Source organism: Bufo bufo, chromosome 4 (genome assembly GCF_905171765.1).
Source record: "Bufo bufo chromosome 4, aBufBuf1.1, whole genome shotgun sequence".
NCBI classification, from domain to species: Eukaryota; Metazoa; Chordata; class Amphibia; order Anura; family Bufonidae; genus Bufo; species Bufo bufo.
Genome location: NC_053392.1, coordinates 542,309,876 through 542,324,778, shown reverse-complemented (window position 1 = coordinate 542,324,778; position 14,903 = coordinate 542,309,876). Strand labels below are relative to the sequence as shown.

The following is a 14,903-nucleotide window of genomic DNA, read 5'->3' as shown; positions in this document are numbered from 1 at the left end:
GTTTGATAAATGTGACTGCTGGGGATTCAACTTCGAGCCTTCCAAAAAGAAAAAAGAAAAGTAGTCGATAGATAGAATTAAAGCAGATCAGCTTGACACAATAAATAATGCTTACACTATATTTCCCCAACATGTAAATTGTCAGCTTGTGTGTTAAGTTACATAGCCACAGCATTCTTGGCTGTTAGCAGACTCCTTTCATGGCTGCTAATATGAGAGCTGGTGAACGATCTGCTCTTACACATCTGCCTCTAACGCTCAGATATGATGATATATTCAAGACCAGGCGAGAAATAGACAGACATTTTATTCTATAAAACAAAGTTCTACTGCCAGAACTACAAGTTGGGAACAAAAAGAAAAACAATAGAGTGACAGAATTTCGGGTTACTTGCCACCTAAAACGTATCAGAGAACCAAGGGAAGATGTCTAGGCATGGTTCACATTAGTACTAGTCTCTGCTCCACATGAGGTTTTTTTCAGTTCCAACATCTAGCGGTAACTGTTCGACCAGTGAGGGGTCCTAGCTGATGGGAACACTAGTGTGCACGCTCAACCAGCGCTCCATTCAAACAGGGGACATGGGTACCACATTCTCGTGAACAGTAGGGGTTGCAGCAATCAGACCCCCCAAAAATCTAAGAGTTGAAGTGCCCTCACACGTGGTGGAAAAATCCAAAATTACAAAGTTGTGGATTTTGTTGTGGATTTTTCCGCTACGGAACGGATGGGTAGTATTTCTTTGTGAACAATGTAGCAGGTTTCTGTGTACATTACGTCTCTATTGAAATAAATGGAGACATTCAGCTACAGGAAATCCGCAACACAACATTATTGGCATTGCGTTCCACTGTGGAATTAATATTCTGCAGCAGAACAAAACACAGGTATTCACACTTTTCATCCCCGTAGGGTAACATAGGGGATGTTTTTATGTTCTGGATTTTGCTACAGAAAATTCTGTAGCATGTGAGGGCACCCTTATCCCCTTGTCAGTGGATGGTAGATAACTTGTTCTAACCCCAATACTCTATTTAAGCTACAAAATTATAATACATATAGTATGATCTCCTTAAAACATATAATAAATGCATATTCACATTTCAAGTCATCAAATAAATAAGTTTAAAATATTTTTTGTCTCCTTAAAGAGGACCTTTCACTAGAATAAAACATCTAAACTAACTAAACAGACATGGAGAGCGGCGCCCAGGGATCTCCCTGCACTTACTGTTATACCTGGGCGCCGCGCCGTTCGCCCGGTATAGGCTCCAGTATCTTCATAGTTAGGCTCCACCCAGGGGAACCTGCCGGCGTCTCATTCTCCCAGGCTGTAGCGCTGGCCAATCGCAGCGCTCAGCTCATAGCCTGAGAGAAAAAAAAGCCTCTCGGGCTATGAGCTGAGCGCTGTGATTGGCCAGCACTACAGCATGGGAGAATGAGACGCCTGGAGGTTCCCCTGGGTGGAGCCTAACTATGAAGATACCGGAGGCTATACCGGGAGAACAGAGCGGCGCCCAGGTATAACAGTAAGTGCAGGGAGATCCCTGGGCGCCGCTCTCCATGTCTGTATAGTTAGTTTAGATGTTTTATTCTAGTGAAAGGTCCTCTTTAAATGTAAACCTTTTTTTTCACCTTCTCATTCATTGAACAAACAGAGAGAGGGCAGGGTTAGTGTATGGACCTAGGTCCATCTGCACAAGCTTCTGGTTTTCTCTGGCCCTCGGCCATATCTGATTGGTGGGGGTCCAATATCTGGATGGTGGGGGTCTGACTCCCTGCACCCTCACCAATCAGCTGTTTGAAGATAAGGCGGCGTTCGTATGAAGAGTGCTTCCTCCCCAAGATTACATTGCGCGTCGTCTTGCTTGTAGTGGTGGCGCAGTGGTGCTTGCTCCATTCAAGACAATAGAAGAAGCACTTGTAATTACACTGCGCCGCTGAGACTTCCTCTTGAAGAGGAAGTAATGCTCGTACAAACGCCGATTGGCATGGGTTCCAGCAGTCGAACCCCCACCAATTAGATATTGATGACCTATTCCAAAGATAGGTCATCATTACGTACTGGCTTCCCAACCCCTTTAAAGATGGAGTTCATTTAGCAAGCAGTTATGTTAGCAAGATAGCAGTGTTTCTTCTGCTTCTCATAGTAAACGTGCCTATAGATGGGAATGAAGGCTACTCGTACTTTTAATAATACAAGACCATATACTTAGGACCATTTGTCCATTCAGAAATGCTTCAACTTTTTCTATGTTTTTGTGCTACATAAATAACTTTTACAATCCAAAGGCAGCTGGAAAAAACTCCATAACTCAGTAAACATGCGACAGTGTTGTGAGTGTAGTATGGCTGTAACACAATGTCGCCTTTACTTCAGTCCAAATATAACCATCTATATTTTCACACTACCTGCAGAAATGTACATTGCTTTCAAGCACAGACAAAACAAAGGAGACTTCTGGAGACGTAAACCATGACTTGGCATTTTGTTATCGAATAACATTGTCTACTTCACACACAGTCTATGAGCTAGCGATATATACCATATGTATGTTTCTATCATCAAGTTTCATCATGTCTGTTCATCTTCAATTTCATTTCTGTTTAGAAGTCACATATATTTTAGAGGAAGATCGCCTTATGTTTCTACATTGGACAACCAAAAAGTCCCAAACACATGATGACATCTAACAAGCCGAACCTGGGCTTCTACACAATAGCTAACAAATAGGTTTGGGCAGATTTATTTGTCTCGTTTTTCTTTTTTGTCTTAGCTTTGTTATTATGGTCAGGTAACTGTATATTAGTATCATGCTCAGTGTTAGAACCATGGTGGATCTGCCATTTTAAAGAGATGGGTTTCCTTGGTAGATTCTCTTTAAGACGGCTGTCTCCTAGATTTCAGAGAACAAACAAATCAAAGTAAGGTTTCTATAGTCCTAAATGTTTATTCTGTTATTAAAAAAAAGTAATATTTTAGTAAAATGACATTGGAAAGTGACAAATGGCTGCCTGATAGAATACCGTATGTATTGTGAAGGGGTTGTCTTTTTTCTGTAACCCACTGGATGGACAATGGTAAGTTTTTGCGACTTTTATGTGTTCAGCTCTTAGTTAAAGGGGTTGTCTGGCCTAGGATCCAATAATCCCAATGTACCTAACCTGTGCCCATTAAAAAAAAAACTCCTCGCAGGACCAGATGTTTCAAGCAGATGTGAACACTGAAGCCTGTGACTGGCCACTCCAGTCATGGAACCAAGCCAATTTCTGGTCTTTTCAAGGGGAACAGGTTAGGGTTGTCGATCCTAGGCCGGACAATGACACTCAATGGCTCTCTACAGTGGGTCCATATTTATAGATTCAGAAATGGAGACAGCCCTCAAGGGAAGTAAATTCAGTGATTAGTAGCTTAATTACATTGAGGAAAGCCAAGAGCGATGCTTTTGACAATTTTAGCAACCTTCTTCAGGTAGGTTAGTAATGGTTTCTCCAGGAAACCATTACTAACCTACCTGAAGAAGGTAGAGAACTCATGATAACTCTAGTAGTCAGGCCCCTTTGCACTGGTTTTGATAAGTCTACCCCTATATTTTTTTCTTAATTAAAGCTCAAAGAACACATATAGGCATATAGTGTTGAGCGAATTGAAGTTAAAGAAGTGGACTTCGATCCGAATGTCAGGAAAAACTGACCGTGGCATCTGAGTGGTTCAATGACGGGGGAGAGTCATGATCGCCGTTCTCCGTTATTGCGCCCACTACATACAATGGAATGCGATTCGTGACGAAGTACTTTGTAACAAATTAAATTTCTTGTCTAAATTCGGGGAAGGAGCCGAATCAAAAGTAGGACATACTTCAGCACTCCAACATTTCAATGTCTTAATAATCACATGGACACGGGGCTTGACACGACATGATTACCTGCAGTAGTGAAGCTATGAATCTCAGCTGTACCCTCACATTTCAGGGTGTTAAGCCTTTTAAAGCCACAATGGACACTGATTACAGTATTAAAATGTGATTTCTGCTCTTGGTATAATAAAGGGAACCTAAAAGAGAAGTTCACAAGAGCTTCCCTATGTCAAGTTTCCATAGTAAGGATGCTCAAGCTGTTATGTCACAGTGCCTAAAGGCGGCCATACACATTCGATAGCTGTCAGCAGAACAATCGTTCAGCCAAAAGCTATCTCTCCCACCTCCCTGCCAGATTACCCATACATAAACATCTTTGGCTTGGCAACGTGCATGCATGTTGTATGGGGAGAGTGGAGAAAGCTGCTGCCAGGCACCTCTGTCGAAGTCAAAGGAGGCAGCAGTGGACTGGACTCACTGAATGTGAGTAGACAGCCTGAACCCTGACACTCCTATTCTCCACCCTCGCTCCCTGACAATCCTCCCACAGGAAGTGAGGCGACACTCTCCTTCCTTGTAATCAGAATAGTTTTGGGTGGTGATGGACCCCACGGGGATGTCGGACCCTGGTCTACAGCCCCAACTGTCTGTAAATTTTTAAAGGGGTTGTCAAATCCAGCCTTTACTAAGGCGAGATGAGACTGTCGCAATGACCAGGTAGCCGGAAAAGAGCAGAGAGGCCCGATGCTAACTGTTTCAGTAGCTCTCATTGCAGTTCATGGGAGCTACAAAAAACAGCGCAGAACAGCAAACTACGCTGCACATGATTGCATTTTGGTCCATCTCAGATCCTCATTTTTTGTGGATTGAATATTGACCCATTCATTTTTATGGGGCTGCAAAAATGTGGACAGCATGCGGACGTCAAGCAGCTGTCCACATCCATTTGTCTGCAAAAATATGAAAACATGTCCTATTCTGGTCCATTTTGTGGACAGGTATAGACATTTTTACAATAGTGTGGGATTGGAAAGTGCGGGCCGCACATGGCCGTTATCCGTGGTTTGTAGATCTGCCGTTTGTGGAGTGCAAAACACATACAGTCGTGTACGTGCGGCCAAACTCAGAAATTGCATAGCTTATGGTGATATGCTGTTTCCGTTGCCCCCATGCACTGCAATGGGAGTTACGGAAACAGCGATTGTCGGGTCGCTCCATTGTCTCCCAACCACCTGGTGGTTGAGAAAGTCTCATCTTGCCTCATTAGTGGCGAGATGAGACTACCCCTCTAAATACCCTTTGTGTTAGCATGGAAGTAAATGGGGACAAACACCAGGGTCTGGGGTGTGACCGCTACCTCTGCACCCCTAAAGCTCCGGTCATGAAAGTAGTTACTTTCAAAAACATAATTTAAAGATTTGATGGCTAATAATAGATTATTTATAAAAAGCTTTATCTACTAGAAGGGGCTTGAACTGGGTGCAGAATGACTCCTTTTGCCTTATGAATCCTTACAAGATGCCTCCACAATCTAACGGCAGAGAAATCCATCACCATTTTAATTGTATACATTATTAATGTTTGGATCAGCCAGACACAAAAGTCAATAATTGCGTTCTTTGCACTCGTCTCGGCAGCTCTTCAGCGCAAGCAGCTGAGCATGAACTGTGCCTCGACCCAGCTTATTAGAATGCATAAAATTACCATGCATGTATAATGGACAGTTGGATCTAATTAAATCTTCCCAGCTTCTTGTCCATTGTATTAATGGGGGGTATAGAAAGCAAGCTTCCAGAAGAGAAAGGTTGAGCCCGAAAACGGCATTTCAAATATAATGGAGCTGCAGTAATTACCATCACAGGACACAGAGTAGGCAGGAACCCTGAAATAAGGTGGGCGCACAGCTTCACTTTATGGTTTAACCCTACCACTGCCAAGTCAGCCAGCTGCACGGTGCAATAAAAACCCCCCTTGTGAGAGCAGGAAGAGAGTTTTGTCAACATGCCACCGTCTTTATGGACCTCCTGGTACAACATTTGCAGATGGTTTTCTCTAGTGTTTTATTGGGTTACATAAAGCAACACACTCTCAGATTTTGGATGTTTTCTGTGATATTACAATAAAGAGAAGATAGTAAAACCTATATTATATATCCTAAACAATAGCTACAAAGCAAAAATACTGGGGTGCATTAAACACCCCTCTATAGTGACAGCATGAAAAAGAATACTTTTCTGTCAGTCGGAATTTAGCAAAATATACACAGTCTCCACTGGTACATCTAGGGGCTCTTTATTTTTGTATGTGAAATGGGACATGGCATTAAATTCTATCAAATTCTGCAGTTTGGAAAAAAATTCAAGAGTTAGAGTTAGGGTCCATTCACACGTCCGTTTTTTCTTTCCTGATCTGTTCCGTTTTTTGCGGAACAGATCTGGACCCATTCATTTTCAATGGGTCCTGGAAAAAAACGGACAGCACAATGTGTGCTGTCCGTTTCCGTTGTTCCGTTCCGCATGTCCGTTTAAATATAAAACATGTCCAATTCTTTTCCTGAAAAATCGGATCCTGGTACAATACAAAGTCAATGGATCCGCAAAAAACGGATGACATACGGATGTCATTCCGTATGTAATCCGTTTTATACGGAATCCGTTCCTGGAAATTACATTTTAATTTTTTTTATTTTTTTTTTTATTTTTATTTTTTAAAAGAAATCCAAACAACTTTATTTGCTTATTGAAATTTATACATACGGATGACATACGGAAACATTTTCAGGAACAACGGATCCGCAAAAAACGGACCGAAAATCGGATTATAGAAAAATACTGACGTGTGAATGTAGCCTTAGGCTACCTGCACGCAATGCTGATGCCATGCATTTTTTCCTTGCGGATCGTCGTGCAGAGATACAGTACCAGCAAAGTGAATGAGAGCTGACAAATCTCATGTATGCTTTGCTTTTTTCTTCCATGCAGAAATTGACCTGTTGTTCAGATTTTTAAATCAGCAGCATATCAATTTTTTGTGCAATTCCACACCTTCTGTAGAGGGGTATTCCTCATAGACTTCAATGGAGTTGTGAACATAAACAGAAAATCTGCATCAAAAACTTATTAAAAAAAAAAAACGCACAAAAACTGAAATAGTGTGGATTTATGTGGCTTTTTCTGTACAGTGGACTTGAATAGAAGAATGTAATCAAAGAATGCAAATTTTATAATATAATAAAATAATCACACTGAGGAAGACATTAGGAGAAGAAGATGCATAGTCGTCCTTCATCAGGCCAGTGGTCTAGTGTTGAAACCATAGATGGACTGGGGAAAAAAGTGGCCTGGAAAAAACCTAAAAGTGGCCCCATGTTGTAGACGGGTCGAAATTGACAGAAGGTGGGGCAAAACAAGTAGGCAGTACCAAAGCAAGTAGGCAGAAACAACAGAAGTATGCAGGGCCTATAATACTGTAGTGCAGCACAAAATACCACCCCAGCAGAACCAAATACCACTGTGCCCCCCCCACCTCCTGGGCATCGGCCCACCAGAAAAATTCCCTGTAGGGTCCATGGCCAGTCCGCTCCTGGCTGAAACACTTAACCTCCATGCTTTATACTTCTAGCTGGCATCACAGCCACATTTTTTTAAATCTGATATCAGTCACCTTTTGTGATAGATGCATATGGCAGCACTCCAAAAGAGATGTTTTTCTTTAATAGGCAGAATTGTGTGTCTCCATGGTTACAGGCTACACACAAAACCGTTGTCGTCTAAACCTACAGTCAAACGCCCGTTGCTTCCACATTTCGTGATAACCCATCAAACATATGTTAGCAACATATAGTGAACAGATCATATGCTGCAACCTTAGAGGTGCAGCCACCATTTGAAATCAGGACGTAAAACTTACTAATGTCCTTTGCAATCAAAAGGTAATAAACCAATTTTTGGGTTAGATGTTAAAGAATTTTACTGTTTTTAATGAGCCCAGAATATAGATACATGGGACCATTTATCAAACTAGTGTAAAGTGGAGCTGGCTTAGAGCCAGAACTGGCCCATAGCAGCCAATCAGATTCCACCTTTCATTTTCCAAAGGAGCTGTCAAAAATGAAAGGTGGAATCTGATTGGTTTCTATGGGCAACTAAGCCAGTTGTACTTTACACCAATTGTGACCATAATTGTTCTTTGTTCCCCTAAACAGCACCACTTTTGTCCATGGGCTGTGTCTGGTATTGCAAGCCAACCCATTCAGGTAAGTGAGGCACATCTACAATGCCAGCTCTTCTATAGAAGTTCCAGAGGGAGATTCATCTACGTTTGACAAGTTACTAGACGTGCACCAAAAGATACATGAAGAAAGAGAACCTTTCTGCAGCAGAAACCTTCCTCATCAGACTTGGCATTGCAGTCCAGACCAATTCTCTTAAATGGAATTAACGCATAGACCACGTGACCAATGAGCGGGACATCACTAGCCTTCATACAGCTTATTGGCAGTGGTGCTGAGAGTCGGACCCCCACCGATCAGATATTGATGACGTAGAAGACCATCAATGTTTTACTCCGGGAAAAACCTTGTTGATGTTTTAAAACATAATGGTTAGAATTTCAGTTGAGCCAAAACTTTTTCAGAAACCTCTGGAATAATTAGCTACAATATAACACAAGGTAATTTTTTTACTTGATCCAGGTGAATGCTTCACCCCTTCCCACAGTCCATGAACGTCAAGTAGAACATTAACCTGTGTTTTCTGACGATTCTGCTTTTATCATTGCTGAATGTCTGGTCTACCACCTTTAATCCTCATTAGCAACCCCACATTAATGATTTCTGTCTCCTGGAGACAGTCTGAAATCTTGATTAGATTGATTCTAATGAACTTCCTTATCAAGTAATTGACCCTTCCAAATCATTTTACAACAGACCTCTGTTTCCCAAGCCAACAAAGATACTCAAGGTGAAGAGGGCAGCTGATCGGTGAATGTATCTGTGGGAAGACGCTTAACCTCTGTGTCTGGGAAAACACACCATAATTACGGATTAAAATCATATCTAACACTAAGTGCCGACTTCCTTATCGTATATCTGTACCTTCTTGTTTGGGTAATTCAATACTGAGCACTCTTTCTTCTCGGCCAGGCTACGAGGCAGGCAGTTGTTTAGTATAATACCGCTGTAACATAAGTACTTGAAAAACTCATTCTTTCGTTGAGAGCCACACGACATAATAATTATTAACCACCTCCGGACCGCTGTACGCACAGACGCGTCCTGGAGGTGGTTGTTTCATTCCGAGTGGACGCGCCGGCGCGTCTTCTCGCGAGACGCGAGATTTCGGTCACAGCCGGCCCGCGCATGCGCATCGCGGGCCGGCAAAAGTTCGAGGAGAGTTGCATCAGCAACCTGCCAGCCAATGATCGTCGCTGGCAGGTTGCTGATTTTTAAAAAATCGAATCACAAACCAGATAACAGATCATATTAGTAAATATGATCTGTTATATGGCTTCTCTGCCCCTGTGCTGGTCCTTTTCGTCGGTTGGATCCAGCACAGGAGCAGACTTCACAGTGAGTACACCAAACAGCACACCTTAGCCCCAGATCACCCCCTTGCACCCCAATTAACCCTTTGATCACCCCTTTGATCGCCCCTGTCAATCACTAGTGAAAGGAAAAAAAGTGATCAGTGTAAACTGTCACTTTTTTTTTTTCACTGGTATTGGCTGTTAGGTTTTAGGGATAGTTTAGGCCCCTTGGTTAGGTAGTTAGCGTCAGTTAGCGCCCACCCCACCACACCGCAGTCACTTTTATTCGCTGATTAGCGTATCGCTAATCAGCATTTGTACTTTTATAGTATCTGTAAGTGATCAAAACTGATCACGGTCAGATCTATAATAGTATTAGTGTCACTTTAGTTCGCCCTCCACCCAAAACGCAGTGTTTGCCCGATCAGGCCTGATCGGTCGCCCACACGTGCGTTCACCCACGCCCGCCCCACCGCAGTGACAAAAAATTATTATTTTTTGATCACTGCACATTCACTTTACACGCACTGCGGCGATAAAAAAATCAGTTTTGATATTTTTTATCAACCGCAGCGGCCTCCGGTACTTCGCTAGCCTCCCCTTTGTAAGACAGGTTTGCTTTTTTTCTTGGGTAGTCTCAGGGAATACCCCTAAATTTAGTAGTCCAAAATGTCAAACAGGGGGTATTCTTCTGAAGAGGCCTACAGGATTCTGACCCAGTCGGATGAGGAGTGGGAACCCTCATCTGACGAATCTAGCGGGTCAGAATATGAACCTGTAGAAAGCAGTGGCTCTCTGACCCAAAGTTCGGACGAGGAGGTTGAGGTCCCTGGCAGCACCAGGCGTACCCGGCCCCGTGTCGCTAGACCACAGGTTACGCAGGATCCGCTTCAAGAGCAGCAGAGTGGGGCTGTCGCTGCCGGATCACGTGGTGAGGCATACACCAGCAGCGCAGCCCTTCCTGGACCTAGTACCAGCACTGCCGTACAACCTGGTGAAGTAGCGAGCACCAGAAGGGCAGTTGAAGCTGGTACGGTGGCACGTGCAGTAGTTACCCCGTCGCAGCCACCGCGCAGACAGGCCCGTAGACCCCCTAGAGTCCCTGAGGTGCTGGCAAACCCTGATTGGCAGTCACCAACTTCAGCCGCACCTGTAGTTCCCCCTTTCACCGCCCAGTCTGGAGTTCGGGTTGAGACGGCTCAAATCGCTTCGGCCCTGGGATTTTTTGAGCTGTTCTTGACTGCGGAGCTCTTGGACTTAGTCGTGGCAGAGACCAACCAATATGCCACACAATTTATAACCGCAAACCCGGAAAGCTATTATGCCCAGCCTTTCCGGTGGAAACCAGTCCAAGTTTCCGAACTTAAAATTTTTCTGGGCCTTCTCCTCAACATGGGCCTGACAAAAAAGCATGAATTGCGGTCATATTGGTCCACGAACCCAATTCATCACATGCCCATGTTCTCTGCTGCTATGTCCAGGACACGATTTGAGACCATCCTGCGTTTTCTGCATTTTAGCGACAACACCACCTCCCGTCCCAGAGGCCACCCAGCTTTTGACCGGCTCCACAAAATTCGGCCCCTCATAGACCATTTCAACCAGAAATTTGCAGATTTGTATACCCCTGAGCAAAACATCTGCGTAGACGAGTCCCTAATACATTTTACCGGGCGCCTTGGCTTCAAACAATACATCCCAAGCAAGCGTGCCCGGTATGGGGTCAAATTGTATAAGCTCTGTGAAAGGGCCACAGGCTATACCCACAAATTTCGGATCTATGAGGGAAAAGATCAGACCCTGGAGCCGGTCGGTTGCCCTGACTACCTGGGGAGCAGTGGGAAGACAGTCTGGGACTTGGTGTCACCCTTATTCGGCAAGGGGTACCATCTTTATGTGGACAATTTTTACACAAGTGTGGCCCTCTTTAGGCATTTGTTTCTAGAACGGATTTGCGCCTGTGGCACCGCGCGAACTAGTCGCGTGGGCTTCCCCCAACGGCTTGTAACCACCCGTCTTGCAAGGGGGGAGAGGGCTGCCTTGTGTAACGAAGAACTGCTCGCGGTGAAATGGAGAGACAAGCGTGACGTTTACATGCTCTCCTCCATTCACGCAGACACGACAATCCAAATTGAAAGGGCAACCCGTGTCATTGAAAAGCCCCTCTCAGTCCACGACTATAATGCGCTCATGGGAGGGGTGGACTTCAATGACCAGATGTTGGCTCCCTATTTAGTTTCCCGCAGAACCAGACGCTGGTATAAGAAGGTGTCTGTATATTTAATTCAATTGGCGCTGTACAATAGTTTTGTTCTCTACAGTAAGGCTGGGAGAACAGGATCCTTCCTCAAATTCCAGGAAGAGATCATCGCGAACCTCCTTTACCCAGGAGGTTCCGTGGCCCCATCCACCAGTGTAGTTAGCCGTCTACACGAGCGACATTTCCCCAGTGTCGTTGCTGGTACCTCAACCCAACCGCCACCCCGAAAAAAATGTCGTGTCTGTAGCAGGAGTGGAATAAGGCGTGACACCCGCTATTTCTGTCCTGACTGCCCTGACCACCCTGCCCTATGCTTAGGTGAGTGTTTCCGGAAGTACCACACACAGGTACACCTAGCATAGGGATTGCATCTCACAGGACAGGCACACAGGGCTATTAGGGCCCTTTTACTCACAGCTGCTGCAAACCTCTCCTTTCACCTGGGATAAAGTGCATAACGTACTTCGCCACATCTTTGGGCGATTTGCGCTTTGCACATTGTCCCATGGGGAAGGAGAGGTTTGTTCTATAAAGGTAAAAAAAACTAAACAAAAAAAAAATTACCGGTAAGTAAAAAAGTTACAAAAGTTAAAAAAAGTTAATATGTTCTGTTCTAAAGTTAATAAAGTTATTGCTTTGCGGCCTGGTTTTTTCTTTTTTGTTTTGTTTTTTTTTACCTTTCAGGTGGACCAACCGATCGACCAGCTGCAGCACTGATGTGCATTCGGACAGAAGCATTGTGCTGCTGTCAGATTACACGCAAGTCGGTGTATGCGGCGCTGCAAGACGAGATTTCTCCTCTGCAGTAAAAGATACGTTTGCCGAGGCATATGAGCTGAGGAGGTGGCGGTGTTCATATACTTTGGCAAACACTTTGTATATATAAAAAAAAAAATCCCGGCAATGATTTATTCATCCACATCGATTGATGTGAATGGAGAAATCGGGTTTGCCAGGGCATACGAGCTAAGTGGGCATGGATGTTGGGCGGAGCTCCTATGTCCTGGCAGACGCCTTTCCCCTCCTTTTTCTTTTTTTGGCAGAGATTTTTTCATCCACATTGATTGATGCGAATGAAGAAATCTGTGCCGTTCATTTTTTTCTTTCAGCCCAGAGGCTGAACGGAAAAAAAAAATCTCATTACCCGTATGCTCAATATAAGGAGAATAGCAGAAACTCCTAATGCTGGGCATACATGTAATGATTGCGGAGACCCTCAAATGCCAGGGCAGTACAAACACCCCACAAATAACACCATTTTGGAAAGAAGACACCCCAAGGTATTCGCTGAGGGGCATATTGAGTCCATGAAAGATTGAAATTTTTGTCCCAAGTTAGCGGAAAGGGAGACTTTGTGAGAAAAAAAATAAAAAAATCAATTTCCGCTAACTTGTGCCAAAATTTTTTTTTTTCTATGAACTCGCCATGCCCCTCATTGAATACCTTGGGGTGTCTTCTTTCCAAAATGGGGTCACATGTGGGGTATTTATACTGCCCTGGCATTTTAGGGGCCCCAAAGCGTGAGAAGAAGTCTGGTATCCAAATGTCTAAAAATGCCCTCCTAAAAGGAATTTGGGCCCCTTTGCCCACCTAGGCTGCAAAAAAGTGTCACACATGTGGTATCTCCGTATTCAGTAGAAGTTGGTGAATGTGTTTTGGGGTGTCATTTTACATATACCCATGCTGGGTGAGATAAATATCTTGGTCAAATGCCAACTTTGTATAAAAAAATGGGAAAAGTTGTCTTTTGCCAAGATATTTCTCTCACCCAGCATGGGTATATGTAAAATGACACCACAAAACACATTCCCCAACTTCTCCCGAGTACGGCGATACCAGATGTGTGACACTTTTTTGCAGCCTAGGTGGGCAAAGGGGGCCACATTCCAAAGAGCACCTTTCGGATTTCACAGGTCATTTACCTACTTACCACACATTAGGGCCCCTGGAAAATGCCAGGGCAGTATAACTACCCCACAAGTGACCCTATTTTGGAAAGAAGACACCCCAAGGTATTCCGTGAGGGGCATGGCGAGTTCCTAGAATTTTTTATTTTTTGTCACAAGTTAGTGGAAAATTATGATTTTTTTTTTTTTTTTTTTTTTACATACAAAGTCTCATATTCCACTAACTTGTGACAAAAAATAAAAACTTCCATGAACTCACTATGCCCATCAGCGAATACCTTGGGATGTCTTCTTTCCAAAATGGGGTCACTTGTGGGGTAGTTATACTGCCCTGGCATTCTAGGGGCCCAAATGTGTGGTAAGGAGTTTGAAATCAAATTCTGTAAGAAATGACGAGTGAAATCCGAAAGGTGCTCTTTGGAATATGGGCCCCTTTGCCCACCTAGGCTGCAAAAAAGTGTCACACATCTGGTATCTCCGTACTCAGTAGAAGTTGGGGAATGTGTTTTGGGGTGTCATTTTACATATACCCATGCTGGGTGAGAGAAATATCTTGGCAAAAGACAACTTTTCCCATTTTTTTATACAAAGTTGGCATTTGACCAAGATATTTATCTCACCCAGCATGGGTATATGTAAAAAGACACCCCAAAACACATTCCCCAACTTCTACTGAATAAGGAGATACCAGATGTGTGACACTTTTTTGCAGCCTAGGTGGGCAAAGGGGCCCATATTCCAAAGAGCACCTTTCGGATTTCACTCGTCATTTTTTACAGAATTTGATTTCAAACTCCTTACCACACATTTGGGCCCCTAGAATGCCAGGGCAGTATAACTACCCCACAAGTGACCCCATTTTGGAAAGAAGACACCCCAAGGTATTTCGTGAGGGGCATGGCGAGTTCCTAGAATTTTTTATTTTTTGTCACAAGTTAGTGGAAAATGATGATTTTTTTTTTTTTTTTTTTTTTCATACAAAGTCTCATATTCCACTAACTTGTGACAAAAAATAAAAACTTCCATGAACTCGCCATGCCCATCAGTGAATACCTTGGGGTCTCTTCTTTCCAAAATGGGGTCACTTGTGGGGTAGTTATACTGCCCTGGCATTCTAGGGGCCCAAATGTGTGGTAAGGAGTTTGAAATCAAATTCTGTAAAAAATGACGAGTGAAATCCGAAAGGTGCTCTTTGGAATATGGGCCCCTTTGCCCACCTAGGCTGCAAAAAAGTGTCACACATCTGGTATCTCCGTACTCAGTAGAAGTTGGGGAATGTGTTTTGGGGTGTCATTTTACATATACCCATGCTGGGTGAGAGAAATATCTTGGCAAAAGACAACTTTTCCCAT

The 14,903-nt window shown here is 43.6% G+C and overlaps 1 protein-coding gene across 2 annotated transcripts in view; it reads right to left on the bottom strand.

Moving 5' to 3' along the window:
• Positions 1-14,903, bottom strand: part of MACROD2 (mono-ADP ribosylhydrolase 2) — a 2,731,696-nt gene that overhangs the window by 1,694,981 nt on the left and 1,021,812 nt on the right. The window lies entirely within an intron of this gene.